Here is an 18,226-nt window from a genome sequence, read left to right as displayed (position 1 = left end):
CGCCACAGGGCCTGGTGTGGTGTAGGTGGCCTCAGCCAGCAGCCACAGGCCCTGGTGTGGTGTAAGTGGCCTCAGCCAGCAGCCACAGGCCCTGGTGTGGTGTAAGTGGCCTGAGCAAGAGCCACAGGCCCTGGTGTGGTGTAAGTGGCCTGAGCAAGAGCCACAGACCCTGGTGTGGTGTAATTGGCCTCAATAGCAACTAATGCCCTGGTATGGTGTAGGTGGCCTCAGCCAGCAGCCACAGGCCCTGGTGTGGTGTAAGTGGCCTCAGCCAGCAGCCACAGGCCCTGGTGTGGTGTAAGTCGCCTCAGCCAGAAGCCACAGGCACTGGTGTGGTGTAAGTGGCCTCAGCCAGCAGCAAAAGGGCCCTGGTGTGGTGTAAGTGGCCTCAGCCAGCAGCCACAGGCCCTGGTGTGGTGTAGGTGGCCTCAGCCAGCAGCCACAGGCCCTTGTGTGGTGTAATTGGCCTCAATAGCAACTAAGGCCCTGGTGTGGTGTAGGTGGCCTAAGCCAGCAGCCACAGGCCCTGGTGTGGTGTAAGTGGCCTCAGCCAGTGCCACAGGGCCTGGTGTGGTGTAAGTGGCCTGAGCAAGAGCCACAGGCCCTGGTGTGGTGTAAGTGGCCTCAGCCAGCAGCCACAGGCCCTGGTGTGGTGTAAGTGGCCTCAGCCAGCAGCCACAGGCCCTGGTGTGGTGTAAGTGGCCTCAGCCAGTGCCACAGGCCCTGGTGTGGTGTAAGTGGCCTGAGCAAGAGCCACAGGCCCTGGTGTGGTGTAAGTGGCCTGAGCAAGAGCCACAGACCCTGGTGTGGTGTAATTGGCCTCAATAGCAACTAACAGAGGTGTGGACTCGAGTCACATGACTTGGACTCGAGTCAGACTCGAGTCATTAATTTTATGACTTTAGACTTGACTTGAAAAAATGTTCTAAGACTTGTGACTTGACTTGGACTTTTACACCAATGACTTGGGACTTGAATTGGACTTGAACCGGTTTACTTGAAAAGACTTGATATTTTACCCCAAATATAAAATTTAACATGCATATTATATAGAGATTGAAAATGTGACGTCATTCACGGGTAGAACCGCAAAGGATTCTGGGAACTCGTGGCAAGCGGTACTAGCGCACGCAGGCTTTCAATTGAAATCAGTCACACAGCGATAAAAAGAAACACAAAAATGTCAAGAAGCTGTTGTATTATTAACTGCAATAGCCGGTCGCATGACAGCCACGGGAAGCCGACGGGTAAAGAGATCGGTTGTTATCGGATTACATCGCTGAAGAGAAATTGTTCGAGCCATGTTTCCGAAGTAACAAAGACACGACTGGATTGCAGCCATTCAAAGATCAAATATAACGTCCCAGAACCCTCCAGCTCACAGGTTAGTCTGCTCCAAGCATTTCCACAAAGGTCAGTCTGCTGTTGTAGTTAATGCGTCATTTTTCTTAACATAATTGGTGATATAGGTTACAAGCAAGTTTGGCGCTGAACAGAAATTGTCGCGCTATGCTCCTTTATTTATTGTGCATAAATAGTGAATTGTCCTGACACAATATTGCGTTTCGCCTCTGTTATTATGGTACATTGACAAAAACATATACTTTTATTCACAGGATAAAACAGGTTTTTTGTATCACTAATTGTCCAGTACGATTACAGCATACAGTATTATTGTCATTGCTACATTTCTGTGATGCTACCAGAAATTATTTCCACTACTAATTAATTACTGTTGAGCTCAAAGGTCCTATTAATAAACGGTTAAGGAATGTGTATTTATGAAGACAATTTGTGAGACTGGTAGACTTATGATACGTACGATGGTCTTTCGTTCTACACGGTGCGTTTCAAGGGCCTGTACCCATCCGTCGGTAAACTGTACCTGGGCTTGTTGCAGTGACCTGAAGTTACTAAACTTCATGAGTGTATGCACTCACTCCAAGAACCGTATAATTATAAATATGCATATAAATATGCTACGATGAGATAGCTGACTTCATCTAACTAGCAAATGTTGTCCAGGCTACGTTGGTGATGCAGTTTTTTTTAATGTGTATGATATTTTTGTCATGCGATTTTAAAGCTGGTCCTACAACCGCATCCAAGAACAACATGCAGCTTATCTCAGAACTGTCGGTGAAAATTATTCTTGGAGCTAGGTTTAATTGAGCTGCATTTTAAAGAGGTGCAATTTCACAATTTGTGTATATTTTCTAAGTTCACTATTTTGTCATGTGTTGAGAAAAACACAGATTTTAAAATTACATGGTCTAATATTTACATTTAGCATAACTGCAACATTTTTTTTCGTTTTTTTTTTTAAAGACTCGAAAGGACTTGAAATTCAAAGTTTCAGACTTGTGACTTGACTCGGACTTTTACACCAGTGACTTGAGACTCGACTCTGACTTGCCTGACATTACTTGAGACTTGACTTGAGACTTGAGGATAAAGACTTGAGACTTACTTGAGACTTGCAAAACAATGACTTGGTCCCACCTCTGGCAACTAATGCCCTGGTGTGGTGTAGGTGGCCTCAGCCAGCAGCCACAGGCCCTGGTGTGGTGTAAGTGGCCTGAGCAAGAGCCACAGGCCCTGGTGTGGTGTAAGTGGCCTGAGCAAGAGCCACAGACCCTGGTGTGGTGTAATTGGCCTCAATAGCAACTAATGCCCTGGTGTGGTGTAGGTGGCCTAAGCCAGCAGCCACAGGCCCTGGTGTGGTGTAAGTGGCCTCAGCCAGTGCCACAGGCCCTGGTGTGGTGTAAGTGGCCTCAGCCAGTGCCACAGGCCCTGGTGTGGTGTAAGTGGCCTGAGCAAGAGCCACAGACCCTGGTGTGGTGTAATTGGCCTCAATAGCAACTAAGGCCCTGGTGTGGTGTAGGTGGCCTCAGCCAGCAGCCACAGGCCCTGGTGTGGTGTAAGTGGCCTAAGCCAGAGCCACAGGCCCTGGTGTGGTGTAAGTGGCCTGAGCAAGAGCCACAGGGCCTGGTTTGGTGAAGATGGCCTCGGCCAGAAGCGCAGGGCCTGGTGTGGTTTAAGTCGCCTCAGCCAGAAGCCACAGGCACTGGTGTGGTGTAAGTGGCCTCAGCCAGCAGCAAAAGGGCCCTGGTGTGGTGTAAGTGGCCTCAGCCAGCAGCCACAGGCCCTGGTGTGGTGTAGATGGCCTCAGCCAGCAGCCACAGGCCCTGGTGTGGTGTAAGTGGCCTCAGCCAGCAGCCACAGGCCCTGGTGTGGTCTAAGTGGCCTCAGCCAGAAGCATAGGGCCTGGTGTGATATGAGTGGCCTGAGCAAGAGCCACAGGCCCTGGTGTGGTGTAAGTGGCCTGAGCAAGAGCCACAGGCCCTGGTGTGGTGTAAGTGGCCTGAGCAAGAGCCACAGGCCCTGGTGTGGTGTAGGTGGCCTCAGCCAGCAGCCACAGGCCCTGGTGTGGTGTAGGTGGCCTCAGCCAGCAGCCACAAGCCCTTGTGTGGTGTAAGTGGCCTCAGCCAGCAGCCACAGGCCCTGGTGTGGTGTAAGTGGCCTCAGCCAGTGCCACAGGCCCTGGTGTGGTGTAAGTGGCCTGAGCAAGAGCCACAGACCATGGTGTGGTGTAATTGGCCTCAATAGCAACTAAGGCCCTGGTGTGGTGTAGGTGGCCTAAGCCAGAAGCCACAGGCCCTGGTGTGGTGTAAGTGGCCTCAGCCAGCAGCCACAGGCCCTGGTGTGGTGTAAGTCGCCTCAGCCAGAAGCCACAGGCACTGGTGTGGTGTAAGTGGCCTCAGCCAGCAGCCACAGGCCCTGGTGTGGTGTAGGTGGCCTCAGCCAGCCGCCACAGGGCCTGGTGTGGTGTAGGTGGCCTCAGCCAGCAGCCACAGGCCCTGGTGTGGTGTAAGTGGCCTCAGCCAGCAGCCACAGGCCCTGGTGTGGTGTAAGTGGCCTGAGCAAGAGCCACAGGCCCTGGTGTGGTGTAAGTGGCCTGAGCAAGAGCCACAGACCCTGGTGTGGTGTAATTGGCCTCAATAGCAACTAATGCCCTGGTATGGTGTAGGTGGCCTCAGCCAGCAGCCACAGGCCCTGGTGTGGTGTAAGTGGCCTCAGCCAGCAGCCACAGGCCCTGGTGTGGTGTAAGTCGCCTCAGCCAGAAGCCACAGGCACTGGTGTGGTGTAAGTGGCCTCAGCCAGCAGCAAAAGGGCCCTGGTGTGGTGTAAGTGGCCTCAGCCAGCAGCCACAGGCCCTGGTGTGGTGTAGGTGGCCTCAGCCAGCAGCCACAGGCCCTTGTGTGGTGTAATTGGCCTCAATAGCAACTAAGGCCCTGGTGTGGTGTAGGTGGCCTAAGCCAGCAGCCACAGGCCCTGGTGTGGTGTAAGTGGCCTCAGCCAGTGCCACAGGCCCTGGTGTGGTGTAAGTGGCCTGAGCAAGAGCCACAGGCCCTGGTGTGGTGTAAGTGGCCTCAGCCAGCAGCCACAGGCCCTGGTGTGGTGTAAGTGGCCTCAGCCAGCAGCCACAGGCCCTGGTGTGGTGTAAGTGGCCTCAGCCAGTGCCACAGGCCCTGGTGTGGTGTAAGTGGCCTGAGCAAGAGCCACAGGCCCTGGTGTGGTGTAAGTGGCCTGAGCAAGAGCCACAGACCCTGGTGTGGTGTAATTGGCCTCAATAGCAACTAATGCCCTGGTGTGGTGTAGGTGGCCTCAGCCAGCAGCCACAGGCCCTGGTGTGGTGTAAGTGGCCTGAGCAAGAGCCACAGGCCCTGGTGTGGTGTAAGTGGCCTGAGCAAGAGCCACAGACCCTGGTGTGGTGTAATTGGCCTCAATAGCAACTAATGCCCTGGTGTGGTGTAGGTGGCCTAAGCCAGCAGCCACAGGCCCTGGTGTGGTGTAAGTGGCCTCAGCCAGTGCCACAGGCCCTGGTGTGGTGTAAGTGGCCTCAGCCAGTGCCACAGGCCCTGGTGTGGTGTAAGTGGCCTGAGCAAGAGCCACAGACCCTGGTGTGGTGTAATTGGCCTCAATAGCAACTAAGGCCCTGGTGTGGTGTAGGTGGCCTCAGCCAGCAGCCACAGGCCCTGGTGTGGTGTAAGTGGCCTGAGCAAGAGCCACAGGGCCTGGTTTGGTGAAGATGGCCTCGGCCAGAAGCGCAGGGCCTGGTGTGATGTGAGTGGCCTGAGCAAGAGCCAAAGGCCCTGGTGTGGTGTAAGTGGCCTAAGCCAGAGCCACAGGCCCTGGTGTGGTGTAAGTGGCCTGAGCAAGAGCCACAGGGCCTGGTTTGGTGAAGATGGCCTCGGCCAGAAGCGCAGGGCCTGGTGTGATGTGAGTGGCCTGAGCAAGAGCCACAGGCCCTGGTGTGGTGTAAGTGGCCTCAGCCAGCAGCCACAGGCCCTGGTGTGGTGTAAGTGGCCTCAGCCAGTGCCACAGGCCCTGGTGTGGTGTAATTGGCCTCAATAGCAACTAAGGCCCTGGTGTGGTGTAGGTGGCCTCAGCCAGCAGCCACAGGCCCTGGTGTGGTGTAACTGGCCTCAGCCAGCAGCCACAGGCCCTGGTGTGGTCTAAGTTGCCTCAGCCAGAAGCACAGGGCCTGGTGTGATATGAGTGGCCTGAGAAAGAGCCACAGGCCCTGGTGTGGTGTAAGTGGCCTGAGCAAGAGCCACAGGCCCTGGTGTGGAGTAAGTGGCCTGAGCAAGAGCCACAGGCCCTGGTGTGGTGTAATTGGCCTCAATAGCAACTAAGGCCCTGGTTTGGTGTATGTGGCCTCAGCCAGCAAATAAGGCCGTGGTGTGGTGTAGGTGGCATCAGCTAGCAGCACAAGACATTGGAAAACAGCCAAAAGCAATGTCGTTAATGTGCCCTCATTAATGGGCAGCTGCTTTTGGTCTTTTAATACACCCCTTCTCTGGATCAAAAGCGGTTCAATGACATGAAAATGAAAGGCTTACAGAACCAGGTATTCCCAGGCAGTCTCCCATCCAAGTACTAACCAAGCCCAGCCCTGCTTAGCTTCCGAGATCAGACGAGGTCGGGCGTGCTCAGGGTGGTATGGCCGTAAGCTGCTGGCCCCAGCACAATGTCTCAATTTATGGATTCAAGTGATTAGGTGGCAAGTACCTGAAGTTACGAAGACAATCCTATAACCATACCTGCATGTTTGCATAATACCCTAACCCAAAGGCTCAGTTTGGCATTTATCCAACAGCACAGGCCCTGGATTGTTGAAGATGGCCTCAGGAACCAGCACAGGGCCTGGTGTGTTGTACATGGCCACAGCAAGCAGCACAGGGCCTGGTTTGGTGAAGATGGCCTCGGCCAGAAGCACAGGGCCTGGTGTGATATGAGTGGCCTGAGCAAGAGCCACAGGCCCTGGTGTGTTGTAAGTGGCCTCAGCCAGCAGCCACAGGCCCTGGTGTGGTGTAGGTGGCCTCAGCCAGCAGCCACAGGCCCTTGTGTGGTGTAATTGGCCTCAATAGCAACTAAGGCCCTGGTGTGGTGTAGGTGGCCTCAGCCAGCAGCCACAGGCCCTGGTGTGGTGTAAGTGGCCTGAGCAAGAGCCACAGGCCCTGGTGTGGTGTAAGTGGCCTGAGCAAGAGCCACAGACCCTGGTGTGGTGTAATTGGCCTCAATAGCAACTAATGCCCTGATGTGGTGTAGGTGGCCTCAGCCAGCAGCCACAGGCCCTGATGTGGTGTAAGTGGCCCCAGCCGGTCACTCAGGCCCTTGTGTGGTGTAGGTTGCATCAGCTAGCAGCACAAGACATTGGAAAAGAGCCAAAAGCAGTGTCGTTAATGTGCCCTCATTAATGGGCAGCTGCTTTTGGTCTTTTAATACACCCCTTCTCTGGATCAAAAGCGGTTCAATGACATGAAAATGAAAGGCTTACAGCACCAGGTATTCCCAGGCAGTCTCCCATCCAAGTACTAACCAAGCCCAGCCCTGCTTAGCTTCCGAGAGCAGACGAGGTCGGGCGTGCTCAGGGTGGTATGGCCATAAGCTGCTGGCCCCAGCACAATGACTCAATTTATGGATTCAAGTGATTAGGTGGCAAGTACCTGAAGTTACGAAGACAATCCTATAACCATACCTGCATGTTTGCATAATACCCTAACCCAAAGGCTCAGTTTAGCATTTATCCAACAGCACAGGCCCTGGATTGTTGAAGATGGCCTCAGGAACCAGCACAGGGCCTGGTGTGTTGTACATGGCCACAGCTAGCAGCACAGGGCCTGGTTTGGTGAAGATGGCCTAGGCCAGAAGAGCAGGGCCTGGTGTGATGTGAGTGGCCTGAGCAAGAGCCACATACCCTGGTGTGGTGTAATTGGCCTCAATAGCAACTAAGGCCCTGGTGTGGTGTAGGTGGCCTCAGCCAGCAGCCACAGGCCCTGGTGTGGTGTAAGTGGCCTCAATAGCAACTAAGGCCCTGGTGTGGTGTAAGTGGCCTGAGCAAGAGCCACATACCCTGGTGTGGTGTAATTGGCCTCAATAGCAACTAAGGCCCCGGTGTGGTGTAGGTGGCCTCAGCCAGGAGCCACAGGCCCTGGTGTGGTGTAAGTGGCCCCAGCCGGTCACTCAGACCCTGGTGTGGTGTAGGTGGCATCAGCTAGCAGCACAAGACATTGGAAAACAGCCAAAAGCAATGTCGTTAATGTGCCCTCATTAATGGGGAGCTGCTTCTGGTCTTTTAATACACCCCTTCTCTGGATCAAAAGCGGTTCAATGACATGAAAATGAAAGGCTTACAGCACCAGGTATTCCCAGGCAGTCTCCCATCCAAGTACTAACCAAGCCCAGCCCTGCTTAGCTTCCGAGATCAGACGAGGTCAGGCGTGCTCAGGGTGGTATGGCCGTAAGCTGCTGGCCCCAGCACAATGTCTCAATTTATGGATTCAAGTGATTAGGTGGCAAGTACCTGAAGTTACGAAGACAATCCTATAACCATACCTGCATGTTTGCATAATACCCTAACCAAAAGGCTCAGTTTGGCATTTATCCAACAGCACAGGCCCTGGATTGTTGAAGATGGCCTCAAGAACCAGCACAGGACCTGGTGTGTTTTACATGGCCACAGCAAGCAGCACAGGGCCTGGTTTGGTGAAGATGGCCTCAGCAAGCAGCCACAGGCCCTGGTTTGGTGTAAGTGGCCTCAGCTAGCAGCCACAGGCCCTGGTGTGGTGTGAGTGGCCTCAGCCAGCAGCCACAGGCCCTGGTGTGGTCTAAGTGGCCTCAGCCAGTGCCACAGGCCCTGGTGTGGTGTAAGTGGCCTGAGCAAGAGCCACAAGCCCTGGTGTGGTGTAAGTGGCCTCAGCCAGCAGCCACAGGACCTGGTGTGGTGTAAGTGGCCTGAGCAAGTGCCACATGCCCTGGTGTGGTGTAAGTGGCCTCAATAGCAAATAAGGCCCTGGTGTGGTGTAAGTGGCCTGAGCAAGAACCACAGGGCCTGGTTTGGTGAAGATGGCCTCGGCCAGAAGCGCAGGGCCTGGTGTGATGTGAGTGGCCTGAGCAAGAGCCACAGGCCCTGGTGTGGTGTAAGTGGCCTCAGCCAGCAGCCACAGGCCCTGGTGTGGTGTAAGTGGCCTCAGCCAGAAGCCACAGGCACTGGTGTGGTGTAAGTGGCCTCAGCCAGCAGCAAAAGGGCCCTGGTGTGGTGTAGGTGGCCTCAGCCAGCAGCCACAGGCCCTGGTGTGGTGTAGGTGGCCTCAGCCAGCAGCCACAAGCCCTTGTGTGGTGTAAGTGGCCTCAGCCAGCAGCCACAGGCCCTGGTGTGGTGTAAGTGGCCTCAGCCAGTGCCACAGGCCCTGGTGTGGTGTAAGTGGCCTGAGCAAGAGCCACAGACCATGGTGTGGTGTAATTGGCCTCAATAGCAACTAAGGCCCTGGTGTGGTGTAGGTGGCCTAAGCCAGAAGCCACAGGCCCTGGTGTGGTGTAAGTGGCCTCAGCCAGCAGCCACAGGCCCTGGTGTGGTGTAAGTCGCCTCAGCCAGAAGCCACAGGCACTTGTGTGCTGTAAGTGGCCTCAGCCAGCAGCAAAAGGGCCCTTGTGTGGTGTAAGTCGCCTCAGCCAGCAGCCACAGGCCCTGGTGTGGTGTAGATGGCCTCAGCCAGCAGCCACAGGCCCTGGTGTGGTGTAAGTGGCCTCAGCCAGCAGCCACAGGCCCTGGTGTGGTCTAAGTTGCCTCAGCCAGAAGCACAGGGCCTGGTGTGATATGAGTGGCCTGAGAAAGAGCCACAGGCCCTGGTGTGGTGTAAGTGGCCTGAGCAAGAGCCACAGGCCCTGGTGTGGTGTAAGTGGCCTGAGCAAGAGCCACAGGCCCTGGTGTGGTGTAATTGGCCTCAATAGCAACTAAGGCCCTGGTTTGGTGTATGTGGCCTCAGCCAGCAAATAAGGCCGTGGTGTGGTGTAGGTGGCATCAGCTAGCAGCACAAGACATTGGAAAACAGCCAAAAGCAATGTCGTTAATGTGCCCTCATTAATGGGCAGCTGCTTTTGGTCTTTTAATACACCCCTTCTCTGGATCAAAAGCGGTTCAATGACATGAAAATGAAAGGCTTACAGCACCAGGTATTCCCAGGCAGTCTCCCATCCAAGTACTAACCAAGCCCAGCCCTGCTTAGCTTCCGAGATCAGACGAGGTCGGGCGTGCTCAGGGTGGTATGGCCGTAAGCTGCTGGCCCCAGCACAATGTCTCAATTTATGGATTCAAGTGATTAGGTGGCAAGTACCTGAAGTTACGAAGACAATCCTATAACCATACCTGCATGTTTGCATAATACCCTAACCCAAAGGCTCAGTTTGGCATTTATCCAACAGCACAGGCCCTGGATTGTTGAAGATGGCGTCAGGAACCAGCACAGGGCCTGGTGTGTTGTACATGGCCACAGCAAGCAGCACAGGGCCTGGTTTGGTGAAGATGGCCTCGGCCAGAAGCACAGGGCCTGGTGTGATATGAGTGGCCTGAGCAAGAGCCACAGGCCCTGGTGTGTTGTAAGTGGCCTCAGCCAGCAGCCACAGGCCCTGGTGTGGTGTAGGTGGCCTCAGCCAGCAGCCACAGGCCCTTGTGTGGTGTAATTGGCCTCAATAGCAACTAAGGCCCTGGTGTGGTGTAGGTGGCCTCAGCCAGCAGCCACAGGCCCTGGTGTGGTGTAAGTGGCCTCAGCCAGTGCCACAGGCCCTGGTGTGGTGTAAGTGGCCTGAGCAAGAGCCACAGACCCTGGTGTGGTGTAATTGGCCTCAATAGCAACTAAGGCCCTGGTGTGGTGTAGGTGGCCTCAGCCAGCAGCCACAGGCCCTGGTGTGGTGTAAGTGGCCTCAGCCAGCAGCCACAGGCCCTGGTGTGGTGTAAGTGGCATCAGCTAGCAGCACAAGACATTGGAAAACAGCCAAAAGCAATGTCGTTAATGTGCCCTCATTTATGGGCAGCTGCTTTTGGTCTTTTAATACACCCCTTCTCTGGATCAAAAGCGGTTCAATGACATGAAAATCAAAGGCTTACAGCACCAGGTATTCCCAGGCAGTCTCCCATCCAAGTACTAACCAAGCCCAGCCCTGCTTAGCTTCCGAGATCAGACGAGGTCGGGCGTGCTCAGGGTGGTATGGCCGTAAGCTGCTGGCTCCAGCACAATGTCTCAATTTATGGATTCAAGTGATTAGGTGGCAAGTACCTGAAGTTACGAAGACAATGCTATAACCATACCTGCATGTTTGCATAATACCCTAACCCAAAGGCTCAGTTTGGCATTTATCCAACAGCACAGGCCCTGGATTGTTGAAGATGGCCTCAGGAACCAGCACAGGGCCTGGTGTGTTGTACATGGCCACAGCAAGGAGCACAGGGCCTGGTTTGGTGAAGATGGCCTCGGCCAGAAGCGCAGGGCCTGGTGTGATGTGAGTGGCCTGAGCAAGAGCCACAGGCCTTGGTGTGGTGTAAGTGGCCTCAGCCAGCAGCCACAGGCCCTGGTGTGGTGTAAGTCGCCTCAGCCAGAAGCCACAGGCACTGGTGTGGTGTAAGTGGCCTCAGCCAGCAGCCACAGGCCCTGGTGTGGTGTAGGTGGCCTCAGCCAGCCGCCACAGGGCCTGGTGTGGTGTAGGTGGCCTCAGCCAGCAGCCACAGGCCCTGGTGTGGTGTAAGTGGCCTCAGCCAGCAGCCACAGGCCCTGGTGTGGTGTAAGTGGCCTGAGCAAGAGCCACAGGCCCTGGTGTGGTGTAAGTGGCCTGAGCAAGAGCCACAGACCCTGGTGTGGTGTAATTGGCCTCAATAGCAACTAATGCCCTGGTGTGGTGTAGGTGGCCTCAGCCAGCAGCCACAGGCCCTGGTGTGGTGTAAGTGGCCTCAGCCAGCAGCCACAGGCCCTGGTGTGGTGTAAGTCGCCTCAGCCAGAAGCCACAGGCACTGGTGTGGTGTAAGTGGCCTCAGCCAGCAGCAAAAGGGCCCTGGTGTGGTGTAAGTGGCCTCAGCCAGCAGCCACAGGCCCTGGTGTGGTGTAGGTGGCCTCAGCCAGCAGCCACAGGCCCTTGTGTGGTGTAATTGGCCTCAATAGCAACTAAGGCCCTGGTGTGGTGTAGGTGGCCTAAGCCAGCAGCCACAGGCCCTGGTGTGGTGTAAGTGGCCTCAGCCAGTGCCACAGGCCCTGGTGTGGTGTAAGTGGCCTGAGCAAGAGCCACAGGCCCTGGTGTGGTGTAAGTGGCCTCAGCCAGCAGCCACAGGCCCTGGTGTGGTGTAAGTGGCCTCAGCCAGCAGCCACAGGCCCTGGTGTGGTGTAAGTGGCCTCAGCCAGTGCCACAGGCCCTGGTGTGGTGTAAGTGGCCTGAGCAAGAGCCACAGGCCCTGGTGTGGTGTAAGTGGCCTGAGCAAGAGCCACAGACCCTGGTGTGGTGTAATTGGCCTCAATAGCAACTAATGCCCTGGTGTGGTGTAGGTGGCCTCAGCCAGCAGCCACAGGCCCTGGTGTGGTGTAAGTGGCCTGAGCAAGAGCCACAGGCCCTGGTGTGGTGTAAGTGGCCTGAGCAAGAGCCACAGACCCTGGTGTGGTGTAATTGGCCTCAATAGCAACTAATGCCCTGGTGTGGTGTAGGTGGCCTCAGCCAGCAGCCACAGGCCCTGATGTGGTGTAAGTGGCCCCAGCCGGTCACTCAGGCCCTTCTGTGGTGTAGGTTGCATCAGCTAGCAGCACAAGACATTGGAAAAGAGCCAAAAGCAGTGTCGTTAATGTGCCCTCATTAATGGGCAGCTGCTTTTGGTCTTTTAATACACCCCTTCTCTGGATCAAAAGCGGTTCAATGACATGAAAATCAAAGGCTTACAGCACCAGGTATTCCCAGGCAGTCTCCCATCCAAGTACTAACCAAGGCCAGCCCTGCTTAGCTTCCGAGATCAGACGAGGTCGGGCGTGCTCAGGGTGGTATGGCCGTAAGCTGCTGGCCCCAGCACAATGTCTCAATTTATGGATTCAAGTGATTAGGTGGCAAGTACCTGAAGTTACGAAGACAATCCTATAACCATACCTGCATGTTTGCATAATACCCTAACCCAAAGGCTCAGTTTAGCATTTATCCAACAGCACAGGCCCTGGATTGTTGAAGATGGCCTCAGGAACCAGCACAGGGCCTGGTGTGTTGTACATGGCCACAGCTAGCAGCACAGGGCCTGGTTTGGTGAAGATGGCCTAGGCCAGAAGAGCAGGGCCTGGTGTGATGTGAGTGGCCTGAGCAAGAGCCACATACCCTGGTGTGGTGTAATTGGCCTCAATAGCAACTAAGGCCCTGGTGTGGTGTAGGTGGCCTCAGCCAGCAGCCACAGGCCCTGGTGTGGTGTAAGTGGCCTCAATAGCAACTAAGGCCCTGGTGTGGTGTAAGTGGCCTGAGCAAGAGCCACATACCCTGGTGTGGTGTAATTGGCCTCAATAGCAACTAAGGCCCCGGTGTGGTGTAGGTGGCCTCAGCCAGGAGCCACAGGCCCTGGTGTGGTGTAAGTGGCCCCAGCCGGTCACTCAGACCCTGGTGTGGTGTAGGTGGCATCAGCTAGCAGCACAAGACATTGGAAAACAGCCAAAAGCAATGTCGTTAATGTGCCCTCATTAATGGGGAGCTGCTTCTGGTCTTTTAATACACCCCTTCTCTGGATCAAAAGCGGTTCAATGACATGAAAATGAAAGGCTTACAGCACCAGGTATTCCCAGGCAGTCTCCCATCCAAGTTCTAACCAAGCCCAGCCCTGCTTAGCTTCCGAGATCAGACGAGGTCAGGCGTGCTCAGGGTGGTATGGCCGTAAGCTGCTGGCCCCAGCACAATGTCTCAATTTATGGATTCAAGTGATTAGGTGGCAAGTACCTGAAGTTACGAAGACAATCCTATAACCATACCTGCATGTTTGCATAATACCCTAACCAAAAGGCTCAGTTTGGCATTTATCCAACAGCACAGGCCCTGGATTGTTGAAGATGGCCTCAAGAACCAGCACAGGACCTGGTGTGTTTTACATGGCCACAGCAAGCAGCACAGGGCCTGGTTTGGTGAAGATGGCCTCAGCAAGCAGCCACAGGCCCTGGTTTGGTGTAAGTGGCCTCAGCTAGCAGCCACAGGCCCTGGTGTGGTGTGAGTGGCCTCAGCCAGCAGCCACAGGCCCTGGTGTGGTCTAAGTGGCCTCAGCCAGTGCCACAGGCCCTGGTGTGGTGTAAGTGGCCTGAGCAAGAGCCACAAGCCCTGGTGTGGTGTAAGTGGCCTCAGCCAGCAGCCACAGGCCCTGGTGTGGTGTAAGTGGCCTGAGCAAGTGCCACAGGCCCTGGTGTGGTGTAAGTGGCCTCAATAGCAAATAAGGCCCTGGTGTGGTGTAAGTGGCCTGAGCAAGAACCACAGGGCCTGGTTTGGTGAAGATGGCCTCGGCCAGAAGCGCAGGGCCTGTTGTGATGTGAGTGGCCTGAGCAAGAGCCACAGGCCCTGGTGTGGTGTAAGTGGCCTCAGCCAGCAGCCACAGGCCCTGGTGTGGTGTAAGTGGCCTCAGCCAGAAGCCACAGGCACTGGTGTGGTGTAAGTGGCCTCAGCCAGCAGCAAAAGGGCCCTGGTGTGGTGTAGGTGGCCTCAGCCAGCAGCCACAGGCCCTGGTGTGGTGTAGGTGGCCTCAGCCAGCAGCCACAAGCCCTTGTGTGGTGTAAGTGGCCTCAGCCAGCAGCCACAGGCCCTGGTGTGGTGTAAGTGGCCTCAGCCAGTGCCACAGGCCCTGGTGTGGTGTAAGTGGCCTGAGCAAGAGCCACAGACCATGGTGTGGTGTAACTGGCCTCAGCCAGAGCCACAGCCCCTGATGTGGTGTAAGTGGCCCCAGCCGGTCACTCAGGCCCTGGTGTGGTGTAGGTGGCATCAGCTAGCAGCACAAGACATTGGAAAAGAGCCAAAAGCAATGTGATTAATGTGCCCTTATTAATGGGCAGCTGCTTTTGGTCTTTTAATACACCCCTTCTCTGGATCAAAAGCGGTTCAATGACATGAAAATTAAAGGCTTACAGCACCAGGTAATCCCAGGCAGTCTCCCATCCAAGTACTAACCAAGCCCAGCCCTGCTTAGCTTCCGAGATCAGACGAGGTCGGGCGTGCTCAGGGTGGTATGGCCATAAGCTGCTGGCCCCAGCACAATGACTCAATTTATGGATTCAAGTGATTAGGTGGCAAGTACCTGAAGTTACGAAGACAATCCTATAACCATACCTGCATGTTTGCATAATACCCTAACCCAAAGGCTCAGTTTAGCATTTATCCAACAGCACAGGCCCTGGATTGTTGAAGATGGCCTCAGGAACCAGCACAGGGCCTGGTGTGTTGTACATGGCCACAGCTAGCAGCACAGGGCCTGGTTTGGTGAAGATGGCCTAGGCCAGAAGAGCAGGGCCTGGTGTGATGTGAGTGGCCTGAGCAAGAGCCACATACCCTGGTGTGGTGTAATTGGCCTCAATAGCAACTAAGGCCCTGGTGTGGTGTAGGTGGCCTCAGCCAGCAGCCACAGGCCCTGGTGTGGTGTAAGTGGCCTCAATAGCAACTAAGGCCCTGGTGTGGTGTAAGTGGCCTGAGCAAGAGCCACATACCCTGGTGTGGTGTAATTGGCCTCAATAGCAACTAAGGCCCCGGTGTGGTGTAGGTGGCCTCAGCCAGGAGCCACAGGCCCTGGTGTGGTGTAAGTGGCCCCAGCCGGTCACTCAGACCCTGGTGTGGTGTAGGTGGCATCAGCTAGCAGCACAAGACATTGGAAAACAGCCAAAAGCAATGTCGTTAATGTGCCCTCATTAATGGGGAGCTGCTTCTGGTCTTTTAATACACCCCTTCTCTGGATCAAAAGCGGTTCAATGACATGAAAGGCTTACAGCACAAGGTATTCCCAGGCAGTCTCCCATCCAAGTACTAACCAAGCCCAGCCCTGCTTAGCTTCCGAGATCAGACGAGGTCAGGCGTGCTCAGGGTGGTATGGCCGTAAGCTGCTGGCCCCAGCACAATGTCTCAATTTATGGATTCAAGTGATTAGGTGGCAAGTACCTGAAGTTACGAAGACAATCCTATAACCATACCTGCATGTTTGCATAAAACCCTAACCAAAAGGCTCAGTTTGGCATTTATCCAACAGCACAGGCCCTGGATTGTTGAAGATGGCCTCAAGAACCAGCACAGGACCTGGTGTGTTTTACATGGCCACAGCAAGCAGCACAGGGCCTGGTTTGGTGAAGATGGCCTGAGCAAGCAGCCACAGGCCCTGGTTTGGTGTAAGTGGCCTCAGCTAGCAGCCACAGGCCCTGGTGTGGTGTGAGTGGCCTCAGCCAGCAGCCACAGGCCCTGGTGTGGTCTAAGTGGCCTCAGCCAGTGCCACAGGCCCTGGTGTGGTGTAAGTGGCCTGAGCAAGAGCCACAAGCCCTGGTGTGGTGTAAGTGGCCTCAGCCAGCAGCCACAGGCCCTGGTGTGGTGTAAGTGGCCTGAGCAAGTGCCACAGGCCCTGGTGTGGTGTAAGTGGCCTGAGCAAGTGCCACAGGCCCTGGTGTGGTGTAAGTGGCCTCAATAGCAAATAAGGCCCTGGTGTGGTGTAAGTGGCCTGAGCAAGAACCACAGGGCCTGGTTTGGTGAAGATGGCCTCGGCCAGAAGCGCAGGGCCTGGTGTGATGTGAGTGGCCTGAGCAAGAGCCACAGGCCCTGGTGTGGTGTAAGTGGCCTCAGCCAGCAGCCACAGGCCCTGGTGTGGTGTAAGTGGCCTCAGCCAGAAGCCACAGGCACTGGTGTGGTGTAAGTGGCCTCAGCCAACAGCAAAAGGGCCCTGGTGTGGTGTAGGTGGCCTCAGCCAGCAGCCACAGGCCCTGGTGTGGTGTAAGTGGCCTCAATAGCAACTAAGGCCCTGGTGTGGTGTAATTGGCTTCAGCCAGCAGCCACAGGCTCTGGTGTGGTGTAACTGGCCTCAGCCAGCAGCCACAGGCCCTGATGTGGTGTAAGTGGCCCCAGCCGGTCACTCAGGCCCTGGTGTGGTGTAGGTGGCATCAGCCAGCAGCCACAGGCCCTGGTGTGGTGTAAGTCGCCTCAGCCAGAAGCCACAGGCACTGGTGTGGTGTAAGTGGCCTCAGCCAGCAGCAAAAGGGCCCTGGTGTGGTGTAAGTCGCCTCAGCCAGCAGCCACAGGCCCTGGTGTGGTGTAGGTGGCCTCAGCCAGCAGCCACAGGCCCTGGTGTGGTGTAAGTGGCCTCAGCCAGCAGCCACAGGCCCTGGTGTGGTGTAAGTGGCCTCAGCCAGCAGCCACAGGCCCTGGTGTGGTGTAAGTGGCCTCAGCCAGTGCCACAGGCCCTGGTGTGGTGTAAGTGGCCTGAGCAAGAGCCACAGACCCTGGTGTGGTGTAATTGGCCTCAGCCAGCAGCCACAGGCCCTGGTGTGGTGTAAGTCGCCTCAGACAGAAGCCACAGGCACTGGTGTGGTGTAAGTGGCCTCAGCCAGCAGCAAAAGGGCCCTGGTGTGGTGTAAGTCGCCTCAGCCAGCAGCCACAGGCCCTGGTGTGGTGTAGGTGGCCTCAGCCAGCAGCCACAGGCCCTGGTGTGGTGTAAGTGGCCTGAGCAAGAGCCACAGGCCCTGGTGTGGTGTAAGTGGCCTGAGCAAGAGCCACAGACCCTGGTGTGGTGTAATTGGCCTCAATAGCAACTAATGCCCTGGTGTGGTGTAAGTGGCCTCAGCCAGCAGCCACAGGCCCTGGTGTGGTGTAAGTGGCCTGAGCAAGAGCCACAGGCCCTGGTGTGGTGTAAGTGGCCTGAGCAAGAGCCACAGACCCTGGTGTGGTGTAATTGGCCTCAATAGCAACTAATGCCCTGGTGTGGTGTAGGTGGCCTCAGCCAGCAGCCACAGGCCCTGGTGTGGTGAAAGTGGCCTCAGCCAGAGCCACAGTCCCTGATGTGGTGTAAGTGGCCCCAGCCGGTCCCTCAGGCCCTTGTGTGGTGTAGGTTGCATCAGCTAGCAGCACAAGACATTGGAAAAGAGCCAAAAGCAATGTCGTTAATGTGCCCTCATTAATGGGCAGCTGCTTTTGGTCTTTTAATACACCCCTTCTCTGGATCAAAAGCGGTTCAATGACATGAAAATCAAAGGCTTACAGCACCAGGTATTCCCAGGCAGTCTCCCATCCAAGTACTAACCAAGCCCAGCCCTGCTTAGCTTCCGAGATCAGACGAGGTCGGGCGTGCTCAGGGTGGTATGGCCGTAAGCTGCTGGCCCCAGCACAATGTCTCAATTTATGGATTCAGGTGATTAGGTGGCAAGTACCTGAAGTTACGAAGACAATCCTATAACCCTACCTTCATGTTTGCATAATACCCTAACCCAAAGGCTCAGTTTAGCATTTATCCAACAGCACAGGCCCTGGATTGTTGAAGATGGCCTCAGGAACCAGCACAGGGCCTGGTGTGTTGTACATGGCCACAGCTAGCAGCACAGGGCCTGGTTTGGTGAAGATGGCCTCGGCCAGAAGCGCAGGGCCTGGTGTGATGTGAGTGGCCTGAGCAAGAGCCACAGGCCCTGGTGTGGTGTAAGTGGCCTCAGCCAGCAGCCACAGGCCCTGGTTTGGTGTAAGTCGCCACAGCCAGAACCCACAGGCCCTGGTGTGGTGTAACTGGCCTCAGCCAGAGCCACAGCCCCTGATGTGGTGTAAGTGGCCCCAGCCGGTCACTCAGGCCCTGGTGTGGTGTAGGTGGCATCAGCTAGCAGCACAAGACATTGGAAAAGAGCCAAAAGCAATGTGATTAATGTGCCCTTATTAATCGGCAGCTGCTTTT

General features: G+C 55.6%; 5 non-coding genes and 5 pseudogenes across 5 annotated transcripts; all 10 read right to left on the bottom strand.

Annotated features, from left to right (window-relative positions):
• Positions 1-5,899: 5,899 nt before the first annotated feature.
• Positions 5,900-6,018, bottom strand: LOC146580852 (5S ribosomal RNA; annotated as a pseudogene).
• An 819-nt stretch (positions 6,019-6,837) lies between these two features.
• On the bottom strand, positions 6,838-6,956 carry LOC146580851 (5S ribosomal RNA). The gene has a single exon (XR_014892002.1). It is a non-coding gene; the product is annotated as a 5S ribosomal RNA (ribosomal RNA).
• Positions 6,957-7,694: 738 nt separating this feature from the next.
• On the bottom strand, positions 7,695-7,813 carry LOC146580850 (5S ribosomal RNA). Its single transcript, XR_014891977.1, has one exon. It is a non-coding gene; the product is annotated as a 5S ribosomal RNA (ribosomal RNA).
• A 1,691-nt stretch (positions 7,814-9,504) lies between these two features.
• On the bottom strand, positions 9,505-9,623 carry LOC146580849 (5S ribosomal RNA). Its single transcript, XR_014891743.1, has one exon. It is a non-coding gene; the product is annotated as a 5S ribosomal RNA (ribosomal RNA).
• Positions 9,624-10,443: 820 nt separating this feature from the next.
• On the bottom strand, positions 10,444-10,562 carry LOC146580848 (5S ribosomal RNA). The gene has a single exon (XR_014891742.1). It is a non-coding gene; the product is annotated as a 5S ribosomal RNA (ribosomal RNA).
• Positions 10,563-12,251: 1,689 nt separating this feature from the next.
• On the bottom strand, positions 12,252-12,370 carry LOC146580847 (5S ribosomal RNA; annotated as a pseudogene).
• Positions 12,371-13,108: 738 nt separating this feature from the next.
• Positions 13,109-13,227, bottom strand: LOC146580846 (5S ribosomal RNA; annotated as a pseudogene).
• Positions 13,228-14,444: 1,217 nt separating this feature from the next.
• LOC146580845 (5S ribosomal RNA) lies at positions 14,445-14,563 on the bottom strand (annotated as a pseudogene).
• Positions 14,564-15,295: 732 nt separating this feature from the next.
• Positions 15,296-15,414, bottom strand: LOC146580844 (5S ribosomal RNA; annotated as a pseudogene).
• Positions 15,415-17,541: 2,127 nt separating this feature from the next.
• LOC146580843 (5S ribosomal RNA) lies at positions 17,542-17,660 on the bottom strand. The gene has a single exon (XR_014891741.1). It is a non-coding gene; the product is annotated as a 5S ribosomal RNA (ribosomal RNA).
• Between the last annotated feature and the right edge of the window lie 566 nt (positions 17,661-18,226).

The sequence above is a fragment of the Mchenga conophoros genome, linkage group LG3, assembly GCF_057382185.1.
Source record: "Mchenga conophoros isolate Kocher_MC1m ecotype Shallow Benthic linkage group LG3, M_conophoros_male_GT1.1, whole genome shotgun sequence".
In the NCBI taxonomy this organism is placed as follows: domain Eukaryota; kingdom Metazoa; phylum Chordata; class Actinopteri; order Cichliformes; family Cichlidae; genus Mchenga; species Mchenga conophoros.
The sequence above is the reverse complement of the archived record's forward strand: the minus strand, read 5'-3'. Positions and strand labels throughout refer to the sequence as shown.